At 40.7% G+C, this 17,307-nt stretch overlaps 1 non-coding gene across 1 annotated transcript; it reads left to right on the forward strand.

Moving 5' to 3' along the window:
• The first annotated feature begins 9,950 nt into the window (after positions 1 to 9,950).
• Positions 9,951 to 10,022, forward strand: trnav-uac. The gene has a single exon. It is a non-coding gene; the product is annotated as a tRNA-Val (tRNA).
• Positions 10,023 to 17,307: the final 7,285 nt, after the last annotated feature.

Below are 17,307 nucleotides of genomic sequence, written 5' to 3' on the forward strand. Positions count from 1 at the left end.
GTCTCGAAGATGTGATAAGGCGCTAGATCATACGCAAGGATTATTATTATTAGCATTGACTTCATTTATTGATCAGTGATGTATCAAGAGGAATGGATTTGGTTTCTCTGCTCCAAGCATTTCTGACAAAATTGTGACACTTCTGTTGTAGATGATATCGTGCTGCTGGTGTACTTGGCTGGGGATCTTGTGTGCTGCAGACATCATCTTGAACAATGGGCCACTTAGTGCAACATGATGGTGGGCACCTCCAACTGTGGTATTATGCCTCTGCACAATTTGAGAGGTAACACTGAAGATATTGATACAAAGGGCATTAGTGGAGTCCTGTAGCTCAGTGGTTAGAGCACTCGCTTTGCAAGCGAGAGACCTGAGTTCAATTCCAGGCAGGGCAAAACCTTGGGCAAGTTTCCTTACTTCACACGCCAAATAATAATCCCTCCAAAACAAAACTAAATTGGTCATTTTCAATCTACGACTGTTTGTGGGACATTGCTGTGCGCAATTGGCTGCCGCGTTCGCCCACAAATATACAGTCAATTCACTTTACAGTATATCCTGTGAAGCGCTTGGGACGTCCTCCCGACATGAAAAGCGCTATATCAAATGCAAGGATTATTATTATTATCAGTCCCAATTGCTGATTATTATTGATACCTGGAGGTTGTTGTGGACTCTATCATTTGCTTAGATACTGTTCAGAGGGACGGCGCCAAGAAGGGACAAAGGGCATTCTGGTTGTTCTCACCGCACTTCAAGCACAATAAGATCCCAATACAGGAACATCTGTGGTGTATAAGACCTGTGGCCAAACAGTTCTCCTTCATGATTCCGAACCCCTGAGACTGTAGCAGAGAGATTTCATTCAGCCTATTTGTGAAGCTCAGGATCAAGCAGTGAGGTGGATTTGTGGGGAACATGGGAAGTGGTTGCAGGGAGGGAGGGCTTCGGCTTACACTGACCTGTTGCTAAGCATCCTGGAGGCAGAGGCGGTTTCATAGCAGGCACTTCTATTTGCCAAAGCCCCTCACATGAAAGCAGCTGGTGCTGAGTAAGCCTGGTAGACAGAATTGAAATTGGACCTCAAGAGCATCAAGATGCTTGGCATGTCACAATCTGTCCTGTAAAGGTTCTCGCACCACACTAAAAGCAAATGGCTGCTAGATAGCTGTTGAGAAAACTCTGAGACTTACAGCAATAGCTGCTAGAAGACATTAGCTGGAGTTCGGGTTCATGAATACCCATTCTTACACCCAGGGCTTGGAATCCACCTTGATTGGTTTGCAGGGAGGTAAGCAGCTGCTGCTCAAACTCTGCACCTCCAACCAGTGGAACCATTATTCAATGGGAAGGAATGTGTGTATGACCCATGGTCAAGAATACAGTGGCAATGCTCTCACGCATTTCATGCTGAGCTGTGTTGCTCACCAGAAAACTCACAGGGAGTTCCTGGTACCTACCATCTAGCTCGTGAGGGCTTAAACCTGCACTTGTCAGATGTCAAATGACTAATTAGTGACTATCTTGCTTGGGGGGTGGGGTTGGGGGGAGTAAACAGGGTCTTCTTGGCTGAGCTGGCTTTGTGGTGAAGCAGAATGTCAGAATTAAATCTGCGTTCTCAGTAGTCCGATTCCTGAGCCAGGCAGGTTCGGATTACTTTAAGGCACTGCTGATGACAGACCAGCCAAACTGTACATCAGCAGGACTTGGAAGAACAAGCAGGGATTTTTCCCATACGGCTCCCATTAATCCTGCATGCCAAAGCCTTAATGGGTAGAGCATGCTCTCAATGGCAAGCTTTTTAGCTGGTTAAACTCCAACAGTACCCTAATACAATCTCTGAGATCCCCAAGTCTTGGATCTTGCCAAACTGCACCTAATACTCTCTAGAATTAGGTAAGCAGTATTTGTCCCTCTAAGGAGTGCACATTCCACATCAGACACAAAGAAATTTCCATGTGTACACAATGCACATATGTAGAACCATTAATCTGGTTTGGATACTCTTTAAGTATTGTGATAGGTTTCTGCATATGTCACTCGGCTGACCACCCAAAGAAATTGATTGCATCAATCAATAATATGAGAATTAAATTGCATTCATCATCAGTAGTGCCTTGCCACCTGGTTCAGCAACTAGACTATCAAGACATAAGTTTTAGTATTTTACAATGCAAATAATAATGCTTACATTTGGTATAGCACCTTTCATGTCAGGAGGATCTCCCAAATACTTTGGAGGATATACTGAAAAGTGCAGTGACTGTGGGTTTTGTGGGTAAATGTGGCACCTAATTTGGGTCGATGTCCCATAAACAGCCATTAAGGACCAAGTTTACTTGAGGGTTGGTTGGCCAGGACACTGGAAAAACTCCTTTGTCTTTTCGAATAGTGCCAAGGATCATTAATGTCTACCTGAACAGGCAGACGGGGGCCTCAGTTTAATGTCTAATCCGAAAGACAGCACTTCCTGCATTGCATTGTCAACTTAGACTATATACATAGAGAGAGAAAGTTCCAAGTCCTGACATGGGGCTTGAACCCACAATGTTCTGACTCAGACGTGAAAGTGCTACCAATTGAGGCAGGCAAACATACAGTGGATCCTCTTAAATGGATGCCCTTTGGAAATCCCTGCACTATACACCTTTTCTCTCTGCAACAAAAATCTTCCAAAAATCTACCTCTTCAACCACACCTTTGGTCAATTCACACCTATGCCCCCCGCCTTCCACTTGTCTCTTAAAGCACTATGTGATGTTAACTGACATGGAAAGCACTAAATATATGCAAGTAGTTGTTGTAATGGAACTGGGTGAAATTTGTAGGTACAATTCTGTTGGAGTCTGCACCACAACAGCTTACATTTATACAGCACCCTTCATATGGTCAGCATCTCAGAGCACTTAGAGGACTTAAATTCTTCCAAGAAGCCTGCTGTCTTGTCCCACCCTATTGGATAATGATCCTTGGTTGGAACTGTCCTTTGTACTTTTGACAAATTAACTGGCATAGATTTTTGCATTCAGATATTAATAAACCGCAACAACTTGCATTTGTAAAGCGCCCTTCACACATGATGGCATCTGAAAGCGCTTATGCAGATGTCAATGCAGATATCAATAAAGGAAGCTATTTAACATAAGTGTCTTATATACTGTATGAGTCATTTTATATGGCAGACAGTTTAACTGTGATAAATTACTGTGCAAACTCCCTGCATGTCGGCCTCCCCAACTCTTCCCTCCATAGGCTGCAGATGATCCAGAACATGGTTCATGCAGCCCATGTCTTCTCCCATACCAGGCTCAGCAACCCTATCACCCCCATCCGCTCTGACTCCACTGGTTTTTATCACACAGAGGATACAGTTCAAGATCCTGTCCTCACCTTCAAAGTCCTCCATGGCCTCACTCCCCCCTAACTCTGCATCCTCCTAAACCCCTACCAATCTGCCTACTCCCTCCACTCAGTGGACTCCGGCCTGCTTCACGATCCCCGCCTCGCCCACCCCACCATTGGCAGGTGGGCCTTCTGCCACTCTGCCCCCACCCTCTGAAACTTCATCCTGGAATCCCTCCACCTCACCCCCTCCCTTGCCTCCTTTAAGACCTGTCTCAAGAACTTCCTCTTCGATCGTGCCTTTGTCCACCCTCCTTCCCCCCTGCCCTCCACTCTCTCCAAACCCGACTCTCAGCTTGGGTCTGAAACAATGATTGTCCAGGTCCATGGGATGTCCTCCCAGTGCTATACAAATGTAATTTTGTTGTTGAAGAAACGAGAAGATCATTTTTTGGTTAACAAAATACATACATTGATTTTCTTCAGGTCAGGGTTAGTGTGGTCCGCACCTAAGTAGAATGAGCAAATAGCAAATTAGAAATGGCTTCAGACAACAGATACCAAGTTTTCTGCAAAATAAAAATTCTGCAAATTTGGTTAGAAATATATAGGAAACAAAAGAGAAAAAGATCATCTATCCTGAGCATGAATGATTTCCAATTAAATTAAACAGACCTCCGGGAAGTCATTCCATGTAAAAACACTTTTTAATACTGTCCGAACTTCACTCATCCTTCATGCTTCCTTTAATAGCTGACTTACCAGCTAGTGGTTTGTAACCTCTTAGTTCCTCACAAATCTTTCTACTGTTAACACTGTTAGTGATTTAAATTCTTCGCGGCTGAGGCTTTGAACTAACTGCTTGGGTAGCAATTTAATCTTGTAAAATACCAGCATATAATCCCAAGAATTGACCCCCATTATTCTTTCTGCTCTGCATCAGAATGCACCAGAAATGTCAAGGCTAAGACCACAAAACCATGAGACTAATGGGGGAGGGAGTCTTGAAGTGACCTTCTGACAGGGAGGGGAGGGGTGGTGCTTTCTGTTTGCAAAGATGGGAGGAGGGACACATCATTCCCGAGGAGCTTAGTGCGGGAGCTGGATGATTTCCATTCATGTACCCTGCAATGCTGAAAGGGTTTTATAGAATTGTTTGAATGCTAGTGAGGCTTTTTAAAGTTAGCACACAGTGAATATGTGATTTTCCCACAGTCATGCACTCGCACTCACGCAGGTTCAGCTTGGCTTCAGCGACTGTGAGGCTCCTGTAGGCAGATAGAATGAAACACCAGGAGGGAGCACGCTGACACAAGAGCACAAAATGGACAAAATGAATCCCTTTGTAATGAACAAATGGATCATAAAGTCGCTATAGTAACACATAACATTATACTGCAGGTAGATTGCTTATGTTTCAGCTGCACAGAGGAGGGAAATCTGATCCGTCTGCATTGTTTTATGGAGTGGTACATGGTGAAGTTACAAAATAGGATGAAAAGAGAAAAGAGAACTACGTTTTCATCAAAACATGCAAAACGTTTTTAAAACAGGTGATTCAGTAAGCAAGTTATAATCCAAAAGTTTCAATATTTATCTAATTCCATGGGAGATTGTCACAAGGGGGAGAAAATGCGATGTGTCACGTGATAATTAGTCACTCACTTCATGGCTTTTTGAGGAACATTCCTAATCACAAATTGGCTTCCTTATTTGCTGACAAAATCACCCAGTCACTACATTTCACATTAAATCTTCCGAAGAGCTTTCAGATGTCCTTCCAATATGAAATATCAAAATCAATATGAAATATCAAATGCAAGGATTCTTTTAATATAATTATCACTTGTGATAATATAACATCACTGAAAATTCCACCCATTACAATGTCTCACCAGTCATTATTTGGTGAACCCCCCTTTTCTCCCGCAGACTTACTGACTGTGACAATGATTGCCATTGGATCGAGGCATTTCAGGGCTGGTTCTGGGAAACTTTTAAAGATAGTATGTCATAAACAATTGACTGAGACAGACAGAGGAGTGATCAAAGATTGACAGTGTATATGATTGGTGTCTATGACGAACAATAATTATGCATTTGATCTGGAACTGTAATTCCCAAATGTCTCAAAGCACTTCACAGGAAATTGCAGTAATGTATTGATTTTTTTGTATTCAGTCAATTTGAAGAAAGGTCCCAGAAACATAAAGTGAATGACCAATTTCTAACATGGGATTTTTTGGCCAGGACTGGGGAAACTCCCTTTTCTCTTTAAATGGTGTCAATATAATTTGTAACGTACACCTGAACAGTTGGAAAAGGACCTTGGTTTAATATCTCATCTGAAGGACAGCACCTGTCCTGCACCAGCACCTGCAGTGCTCCTCCAAGTACTGCATTGAACTATCAGTCTGGACTGGGAGCTCAGGAAACACAAAGTTTACTTTGAACATGCCTCTATAATTCTTAATGTTAGTTACCATGGATAGCTAACACCTCAAGTGATTTGATTGCTTCTGGAAAAAACAGGGGACATCTGTACAGAATATTGTTCCAGGAGATTGGATGAGTGGATGAAGTCTAGAATAAAATAGGTTTTGAGTGTTTTATGGAAAGAGTAGGTTGCTATACCCGATACCATTCTCCTGTTCTATTCTTTCTGATGTTTTATATCCAAACTTTTATAATACAGCTCTTGTTTTTCAATACTCTCCAATGCTTGACTTCATTGTAAGATAATTGACCACCAGGTGACTAGAGTCCTTCCATGAGTGATCATCACAACTGACACTTTTAGTTGGAAACAATTATTTTGACGTCTTTTTATCTATTTAGTCCTTTTGGTTGAAGTATTTTTAAACCACTGAGTGTTGGTGACGTAATCAAGGGAATTGACTTGGAGGAGTTATTGAGTGTGACTGTGCAAAGGAACTTATTAACATGCACTGTTAAATGGCACAATGGCTGAAACTCCCTGGGGTTTCTGACTGCATCACTTCTGGTATTAATTCAACTCACTCGCACTGTTGGGCTCAATAACTCATCCAACCCAGTTTCCCCTATAGTGATGTCACCCCTATTGAAACAGAATAAAAAAAAGTTTAATTTTTTCCCTAACTATTTTAAATTTTAAAAATGGGTTACTGATGGTGACACTCTTTAAAGAACAAAAGCCTAGGGGAGTACATTCAGTACAAAGTACTCCCACACATGTATTATTCAAAAAAAAAGAAGCTTTGATTTAGTGAGTCATTTTTGCTGCTATGAAGACCCATCATTTTAGGTCTCCACTCAAACCCAATCACTTTGATAATATAAGTTACATAGATACATCACAGAAAGGCTTCAGTCCTTTTCAACAAAGTTCTGCATCTGAGAGATCTGAGAGTCATGTAAGGTTATTTACTTTTCAATATTATTTTTATTTATTGTTTTTATTTTGAGACCTGCCAGAAGGACCTCAATGGTCCTACATATTCATATGGGGCAAAAATTGTAATTTAATGTTTTCCTTGTGTTAAATAACACAACATATGCACATTAAGGAATACTGGAAATGTATTCCTTACCCTGGTGTTTATGCTCAGCCTCTGTACATTAGGGCATTGCTCCCGGTTGTAAAATGAATGTTGTTGTCAATCTCGCCTTCCAATAATCTACTGAAATCCATTAAAAAGAACAGTCAATTGATTTCTTTGGTTTCCTGATGTAGACTGTCGAAACACAGTATTTTTAGTTCCAAAAAAGGACTTTAACAATGGGATTCCCTTGTATTCGACCTTTGTGCCGAGTCTGTTTGTTCTATCGCAAATGTATTTATTTCTAAAAGGGGATTGACATAATGCAATACAATAAAGTTACATTTTTGTAGCACTTTTCGTGTTGGGAGGATGTCTCAAAATGCTGACACTGCTAGCTGGGCACCCAAGCTGGGGGTTGAAGCCCCAGGGTGTGGGGAGGGGAAAGATGACTGAAAGCATGATCAAAGAAGTACGTCTTGAGACAGGGCTTGACGAGAGGAAGGGAGCTAGTTGGAGGGACTCCAGGAATGGAGTCCGAGAGAGCAAGTGTATAATGGTTAATGGCTTGTCTGCCGATGGTGGGGCCAATTGGGTGAGGGAACAAGAAGCAGGCCAGTATTTGCTGAGCGAAGGGAGCAGCAGTATTATAAAAAAGATGTTTGTTTGTGAGATTCAAACAAACAACAAACAAGTGACTTTTTCAGGTGGGCAGAGATAGGGTTTATATTTATCTCTCACAGGGGTAATGCTATGTGATCCAACAGGTTTGAAGTGGGTGTAACATGTAGCCGGGCACCCAAGTTGAGGGTGGGAGCCAAAGGAGGTGGGAAGGGGAGAGATGACTGGAAGCACGGAAGGTAGGTCTTAAGATGGCTGGGGTTGAGTTGGAAGGTCTCTGGGAGAACAAGTGTAGAATGGCTGAAAGTCAATCTGCCAATGTTATAACCCATGCTCTGCCGAGTCCTGTGTTCTGGCCATAGTTGTGGGTTAAAAAAAAGAAGTTATCAGCCAGTGTTTCAAATTGTAACAATGATCCTGACAAGTCAGAATTGCAGTGACATATCCCACTTAAACAATCCACCTGACACCAACTGGCAATGGATGAAGGAATCAAAAGTCAATCCATGGAGACTGTATTCTTGATTAGGATCATTATCTGAACATCACAAACAGCCTACAAACTGAGGGAACATAGGCTCACGTAACTGATGTCTACCATTAGATTGCACCATAGAACCATAGAAATTTGCAGCACAGAAGAAAGCCTTTGGCCCATTATGTCTGTGCTGGCTCTTTTAAACAGCAATCCTTTCAGTTCTGTTTCCTCATACCACTTTAATGTATTCCTTGTAGTTGATTGCCAGCAACTGTATCACCACTTAATCAGTCAACTAAACCTTACACTCCAGAGAACCCAACAAGGACAAAACATGGTTAGCGCTCTCTAATTGCTTCTCCACACTCTTTTTGGGAAAGCCATGAACCTGTAAACCTTGTAGAACAGTGCCTCTGTCACCTCTTGAACATAGATAGATTGTGTTGCCTAAAACAGATTGCCTCTTGGCAGTTGGCCCAAGTCAGTCCAAGGCTTGAGGACTGCTATAACATTAACATACACTCTATTCACACCTCTGTTGGATTGCTGGATACAGGGAAAGGCATGTCATATGCTATATAATAATAATAATCCTTGCATTTGATATAGTACCTTATCATGTCTTCAAAATGTCTCAAAGCACTTCACAGAATATATTGTGAAGTGAATTGATTGAATATTTTGTGGGCGAAATGCAGCAGCAAATTGCACACAGCCGTGTCCCACAAAAGGTCGTGGATTGAGTGATCACATTTTTTTTACACGATCATTTGTACATGATCCTTCTTCATCTTTGGTTCTATTGGACTCTTTCTTATCTTCTAATTGATCAATACATGAATACTATGGTGTAGTAACTGTTTTGCTAAACGTTCCTCTCTTGTTACTCTCAAGCTTCAAATTTGTCAACCCCTTGCTCTTCTGTCTGTTCCTCCTCTGTGTGTTGAAATTAAAACTCACTGAACTATCTCTGACTCAAACTCATTCTTTCCCAGGGTCTTAACACTGTATAATATTTGATCTTTCTCAATCTTTCTTCCCTAATACAATTTATAGGCATAGAATGCTCAATCTTGGTGTGACTTTGCTGACATGTCTGCTATTCTTTTAAACCTTGTTGATATACTGCACTCTGGGTCTCGACCCTTCACCTACATGATAAATAACAACATGCCTGCCTGCATAGTGCTAAGTATAAATGGGACAGTTGAAAGTTAATCTGCCTGGTACCTGTAGCAAATTATACTGGAACTATTCAATGTACCACTATACATGGAACTAAAATAGTGAGAGAAAACAATCGCAGATGGTGTGCAAGGTTTCATCATGTCCTGGGGAGAATCAGCTCCAAGTACCTGCATAAGAGTCCTGTAGCTCAGTGGTTAGAGCACTCGCCTTGCAAGCGAGACACCTGGGTTCAATTCCAGGCAGGGCGAAACCTTGGGCAAGTTTCCTTACTCCACACACCTAATAATAATCCCTCCAAAAAAAAACAATAATAAATTGGTCATTTTCAATCCACGACTGTTTGTTGGACACTGCTGTGCGCAATTGGCTGCCGCGTTTCGCCCACAAATATACGGTCAATTCACTTTACAGCATATTCTGTGAAGCGATTTGAGACCTCGAGAAGAAGTGAAAAAGCGCTATATCAAATGCAAGGATTATTATTATTATAAGCAAAGCTTCTGTTTTCAGAGGATTTTCCAGTTTAAAGCATGCATAACAGGATTACTTCCTTTACTTCACCACCAAGCTCTCGCACAGCACAGACTGGATAAATGCATACCTTAGCCAAGTGTGGGTTTGCAGTACACCTCGCTGATTTCCAATGCTATCTTCTCATGTAGCATTCATATTATCTAGGAAAATCAGATGCACATTTCTCAGGAGTGTCCTGTGCTTCACATTGATGACTTATTCACAATTTGTTTAAAACAGTGGAAACAGCAGCATTTTTCCATTGTCCATGTATGTTAAAATGTTGGAGTCCTGTAGCTCAGTGGTTAGAGCACTCGCTTTACAAGCGAGAGACCTGAGTTCAATTCCAGGCAGGGCGAAACCTTGGGCAAGTTTCCTTACTCCACACGCCTAATAATAATCCCTCCAAAACAAAAAACAATAATAAATTGGTCATTTTCAATCTACGACTGTTTGTGGGTCATTGCTGTGTGCAATTGGCTGCCGCGTTCGCCCACAAATATACAGTCAATTCACTTTACAGTGTGTTCTGTGAAGCGCTTTGGGACGTCCTCCCGACGTGAAAAGCGCTATATCAAATGCAAGGATTATTATTATTATTATTATTAAAATGCTATCTTTTTTTGCATGCTTAATTCATGCAACTTCAGAGTTGTTGAGGAACACATTTTTATTTAGTGCTGTAAGTAGCAATTCAATTGGAATATTTGGAAAGGAACTGAATCAACTCCAAAGAAGAATAGAATCTTTTTCCTGCTGTGTGTATATATATATGTGTATATACTTTCCACACTCTAGAACTCTCTCCCTAAATTCTTCTGCCTTACAGCCTCCCTTTCTCTGTTTTCAAAACCCATCTGAAAATGTTCTCTCTTGTCTGCACGTCCACCCACCTCCCTCTCAAAACTTCCTACCCTAGGTTCCATTATATTTCTGTGATACAGTTTGAGATATTTTTCTATGTGAAATATGCTACCTAAGTGTGAGTTGTTCAAGTCCTGTGAAATGCAAAATGTTGCACTTCGTAAAAATGTCCCCGGTTGAACATAGGGTCACTTAGAGCATGAGCTAATTGTAGATTGGCACTAATCACAAACCGATCTTGCAGCACTGATAACTGTGCTACAAAATGGCCGATTTCTGAGTCATCAGGATGTTGCTGATGTTACTTCCTGTGCATTGCTTCCATGTGCAGGAAATGTTGCTGATATTACTCCTGTGCGTCATGTTATTCCATGTTATAACAGAGTTGCCCTGTATTCAGGGATCAAATCTGATAGGAGAATTTTGCCCAAATTGCCCTGATAGCATATTCAGTGTGAAACTAAAAAAAATTGTCTAGCACCAGAGTAACAATTCCATTTATTTCTCTCTGAGAATTGGATTTAAACTTCCTGAACTCAGACCACTTGAGAAAATTACCAGCCATTGCAAGGAAAAGGCTTTCAACACACATTTGCTTGGCTTGAATTCAAACCCAGATCCCATAGCTGAAAGACTGTGGGAAAGAGTAGGAGCAGTTATTCAATCAGAACTGATACTCAAAGTCAGTTTTAGACACACAGTTCCTCATGACGTGATGTTGCGTTATAAAATTTATCGCTTTTAATACATTTTATCACCTGAGTTCAAAATAAAGAGTGCAAACCTTAATATTTGTCTGTTTTGTCATATGACACAACTTGATGCTTCAAACATTGAGAGATTGACTAAACCAATTTTTTCCCTTAACTTTCGTTTATGTTGTGAAACCCTTGCATTTAATATAACGTTGTTGAGATGTCTCAAAGAGCCTTACAGGATTTACTGTAAATTGATTGAAGCAATTTGAAAAAAGAAACCCTCTGCATTGTGAATGTAATCCTGTTCGTTTGTTCTGTCCTCGCTGTAATTCTCAAACGACTGGCTGGGCTTTCCACTAAGATTAAAAAAATACTGCAGCAAATGGACATAAAATAAAACTAAACTTTAAAGTGTGGTGTGCTACCCTTCTTCAGGGAGAACATGCACAGCTATTCAATGGGAAGCTTTCAAAGAGGAGAGCTTTTTTTCATTATAGAAATTGGCAAGGTTTGTGGTCAATGCTCTTCAAGTTTACAGATCTGGGCATAGATTATAGGCAAGAAAAACTACAAGAATGATTATATTCATTGATAGCTATGCAAATTCATGCAGAACTTTGTTGTCTCAACTTCCATGTGAAACATGCAGCACAAACAACCTTGACTCAAATAGTGTCAACTCTGGGAAGGCAGAAAAGAACATGGCAAAATGTGAGCCTTACCCTTGATTGGACAACAGTTAAAAAAGAGCTGTTTTGTTTATTTAATTCTTGAGCAATATTGTTTCTTCAAGAATCAGTGGAAGAAATGTACAACTCCTGCCTAAATAAATAATAATAATCCTTTGGTATGCATTTGGTATCACATCTTTTATGTCGGTGGAGATCTTGAAGTGAGTCATGTTGTGAACTGTAATGACTGCATACTTTGTAGGCAGCAGCCAATTTGGTCCAAAGCAACGTCCTGCAAACAGCCATTAAACTAATGACCAATTTTATCATCTGTGGGGTTGTTGGCCAGCACACTGGGAGAAACTCAAATCTTTAACACCCACCCAAACAGGCAGATGGGGCCTGAGTTTAGCATATCTTCTGAATGACAGCATCTCCAATAATGGATCATACCCCAGCATTACTACACTGCATTGACTGTGAATTCAAAATTGCCACGTGAGACTTGAACCCAGAATCTTCTGACTAAGATGTGGGAGTGCTACCAGCTGAGCCAACCTGACACCATATTAATATTTTTACCAACAAATAGCACAGTGAAGCAGCACAGCAGAGCCCCAAGGTTCATAAAGTGGCCACCCGTGACTTAATAATAATAATAATAATTATAATAATCCTTGCATTTGATATAGCGCTTTTCACGTCGGGAGGACTTAGAGGCGAAAGCTCTCAAAACATAAAGGGAAACCATCTGACTATAAATATCCTGCCCTATTGGTTTCTGTTCCTGTTTAGGATAAATACTGCTGACAAGGATGTGGAAGACTGGGTAATAATCATAATAATAATAGTCCTTGCATTTGATATAGCACTTTTCACATCTTCTGGACGTCTCACAGCACTTCACAGAATATACTGTAAAGTGAATTTGACTATATTTTTATCATCTGTGGGGTTGTTGGCATCCAAAACTCTGCAGCTTGTGTACTCTCACGCACCAGGCTCCGTGACCCGATCACTCCCACCCTTACCTGACTCCACTGGCTCCTCATCATCCAGAGGATCGAGTTCAAGATACTCGTCCTCACTTTCAAGACCATCCATGGCCTTGCCCCCTCCTACCTCTCTGACCTGCTGACTCCCTGCCAACCTGCCCATTCCCTCCGTTCAGCGGGCTCCGGCCTGCTTCATGTCTCCCACCCAACCCAACCTACTATCGGTGGCTGAGCTTTCAGCCTCTCTGCCCCCACACTCTGGAACTCCATCCCACGGTCCCTTCACCTCGCTTCCTCCCTTGCCTCCTTCAAGGCCGGTCTCAAGACCCTTCTCTTCGACCATGCCATTGGTCTCCCTCCCACCTCTCTGCCTTCCCTAACCCCTACACCACCCCTCCCCCATGCTCGGGCTCAGACAACTGACTGTTCAGCGCTTTGGGACATACTCCCGACATGCAAGGCACTCTATAAATGTAATTTTGTTATTGTTTTAGTTGTATATTTGTGGGTGAAACACAGCAGCCAAATTGTGCACAACAGTGTCTCACAAACAGTCGTGAATTGAAGTGACCAATTTTGTTATTTTTTTTCTTGAAGGATTATTATCAGGCATGTGGAGTAAGGAAACTTGCCCAAGGTTTTGCCCTGCTGGGAATTGAACCCAGGTCTCTCGCTTGCGAGGCAAGTGCTCTATCCACAGAGCTACAGGACTCCAGGGTAGACTAGATATACCCTGAGTAAATCATAAAATCACAGAAATGTACAGCATAGTTGGCTCATCAAATCTGTAGGCTCGATGGGCCGTACGATTTTCTTCTGCGCTATACATTTTTATGCTTTCAGAAGAAGCTCTCCATTTAATCCCACTGCTCAGCCATATCCCCATACTCCTTCAAGCCTTTGTTTTAAAACCTTACTAAAAATATTCTAGTCCTCTCTCATACTTCCTGAGAGCTTGCTCAAGAACATACTGAGATCTGCAGACAAGCTGCTTACACAGAGTCTGGATTGGGTACACCAGGAAGACCTGGAGAGAATAAATGAAAGCAATGACAAGAATGGGTGAGGAAAGAATTAACTGAATGACACTGGGAAGTATTTGGGAATTTTTCAGGGGTTTTTGTTCTTTTACTGTTTCATACAATTTAGTGAATCCTCATCCATTCTTTTCCACAAATCAGTAAAACCAGACCATTAAACTGTATTTCACTGACTGCTTGTGGGACCTTGAGTCTGACATTTGCTCTCAACTATTTCCTTGCAAAACATGTGGCTATTTCAGTCAGCAGATTAGACTTGTACCAACTCAATGCAAGATACTTTCACTACTCCCGACACAAACTTGGCTCCAGCACTCCGAGACAATCATTCTCTGAAGGGCACTATATAAATGCAATTTGTTGCTGTTCAGTTCTGGAAACGGGAAGTAAAACCTACATTGCAGTATGCTCGTTTCTTGGAACAAGCCAAATGTCACTCTGTTTCAGTCACAATTCCTAATAGCTGATGCTGGTCCAGGACTAACATCAGCAGCGAATACCTAAGGGTAACCGGCCTCTTAGTTGGAGTAGAATATGTGAAGGCAAAAGGGTATTTGAAGGAAACAGAATGGGGCAAAGGGGGGAAGGAAACAGACCCTGGAGACAAAGTCATACAAGACGGGATGTGCTTCACAATCACACACGTCTGAATTCACTGAGTATCATGTATCTCATTTGCCCATCTATCCACCCAGCTGTGGGCTACATAACTGACCAACTCACTTCTTTTTGGGTGACTGGGTGTTCAACACACAGGGCATGTAATACGTCCAATCTAAACAAGCAAGAGAACACTATCTGATGATTATTCTTGAAATAAAACCAAAAGAGGATTATAAAATAGTCCCTAAATTAATTCAATTTTGTGAATCAATTTTGATGCTGTATCACCGATACACCCATACAGTTAGCACAACTGATTTTTACTGACTGAAAGCAACCATGAAAGTGGCATTCTGAATTTACCTTTATTTAACCTTCTGTCGTATCAAAATGATCTTGTATAAATCTGTGAACCAGATGACAATGATCAAATTAACAACATGTTCAGGGGGAAACAAATGCCATTTAGATAAAACAAATACAATTTACAGTCTTTCTCACCCCTCCCTTTTTGCCACCAACAAATATCACAGCAATGATGTTGACAATGTTAATAAAACACCTCTGCAATTTCTGAGATGTAACTCATTTCTAGTAATACCACACAAAAAGGTAGTGACTGCCATATTCAATTAGTATGCAAGACCCATGGAAAAACAGAATAAAGTCCTTCTGGCATTTTGCCCAGCAAGACTAGCCAGAGAGAGATGCTACATTTTGGAATATGTATAACTTCAAGTCATTAAACTGAAATCATTCATTTTGGTGGTTTGTGTGTTTTAATATAAATGCAGCTTGATGCATTCAGTTACAGTCATGCATAGACTCCTTGCTTCACGAGTAAATTACATGTACATTTAAAATTTGTATTTTACATGTCTGTTTATATGTTTCGTATCAAAAAAAATTGCTCATTATCCTGCCTACACAGAGATTCAGCGGAAAGTCATATTTCTTAACTAATTTTTAATGTACTTTTGTAAATAAAATGTTAAAATGGGGGTGGGGTAAGCTTTTTTTATTTGAAGGAATTTCCCTTCTCATTTTCACAGTCTTCTCTGTATAGGAACAGAGGAGCAGGAATAGGCCACTTGGTCCATCAACCCTGTTTCATTATTTTATTACATCAAAGCTGATCTTATAATAATTCCATTCCCCTACCTTTCCCCAAGCCTAATGATGCCCTTACTTACCACATATTCACCTCCCTTTAAACTACCCCAATTTATGTGAATTTTATAGCTTTCTGAAGCTGCACATTCCACATACTCATAACCATTTTGTGAAGAATTTTTTTCTGATTTTCAGGATGAGAGGTTGGGAATGTGACCTGTTTCCAAACGTCCACCAGTCACTAGTCAGAAAAGGGTAAGGATGACACTTGGCAACTCATTCGCTGATTCCCCTGTGTCTCGGTTGGCAACACTCTCGCCTCTGAGCAGAAGTTGTGGATTCCAGCCCCACAATGGTACTTTAAACTCACAGTCTATACTGACACTGCAGGGCTTTGCTTGCAAAATGTTGCATTGTCGAAGGTACCTTCCTTCAGATGAGACATTAAACCAAGATCCTGACTGCCAGTTTCAAGTGAATGTTAAAGATCCCATGACAGCATTCAAAAAGAGAAGGGAGTTTCTCCCAGAGTTCTGGCCAACAATCCCCCAAACAAAATTGGTTAGTCACTTCATGATTATTTGTGGGATATTGCCATGCACATTTAGCTTGCTGGATTATTTATTATTATTATGACATACATTATATTAGCAACTTGTCATATGGGGAATTGTGAGTATGACCCATTCCCTACTAATCTATGGCATGGTCTTTGACAAAGCAACACATAATATGGCCCAAACTAAAATACAGTTAACATACAGTATTAACACAAATCAGTGTTATTATTGAAACTGAATGAAAGAATCTAATGTAATCACTTACATAGTAAACGTGTTTTGTAAAGGAAATTCCAATGGCATAAAATGCACTAACGCTGAAAATCTGTTAACTAAGCTCTTGATATGTCTGAATCAATTTGAGAGAATTAAGTAGCACAAATATTCTTAAAACATACTTTGCTTTTTAAAACCTGTTTAGTTTTGAATACAAATATATATATTACACAATAAATCACAGAGGCATCTATAAGATAAAATTAGTAAAATTATTTGAAAAATTGTAAAAATCATGGTTTTGAATTAATCATTCCATACTGTAATATAGCATATGTTAAAATTCAGAACCCAAGGGCAATGCCAAGGCAATCAGTGCACCAAAGTTGACACTAAGAAAGAGACTTGGTAAGTCAATAAGAAGTTGTTAGGTGATGCCAAGCGTGGGTTTTAAAAACCTGTCAGTTGTAGGAGGGCGGAATCACTGAGGTAGATAAAAAGATCTACAGTCTTAAGGGCCTGGGATAGAATGAGTCAGAATAGGAGATGAGGTTTGATTTCAACATAGAGTGAATGCAGGGAGGAGGAAAAGCATGTGGGTTGCCTTGTCTGAAGCTTAGGAAGAGCATGAGGAAAGCCCGGAAAAATATTAATTTTGACGGAGGAGTAAAGCTAAATAAACATCAAGTCTTACACTTATATCGGCATGTAAACTATGTGCATGTAACAGCAGTGAGATGATAGTATGTGTGTGTAACAGTAGTGAGATGTTAATATGTGCGTGAAAGAGTAGTAAAATGATTTTGGTGCAGAGTATTGGAGCCTCTGAGACCTACAGTCCGAGTAAAAAAAACAGATGATTAAAGTTGTTCACAGTGCTCCGT

Source organism: Callorhinchus milii, unplaced genomic scaffold (assembly GCF_018977255.1).
Source record: "Callorhinchus milii isolate IMCB2004 unplaced genomic scaffold, IMCB_Cmil_1.0 Scaffold3, whole genome shotgun sequence".
Lineage (NCBI taxonomy): Eukaryota > Metazoa > Chordata > Chondrichthyes > Chimaeriformes > Callorhinchidae > Callorhinchus > Callorhinchus milii.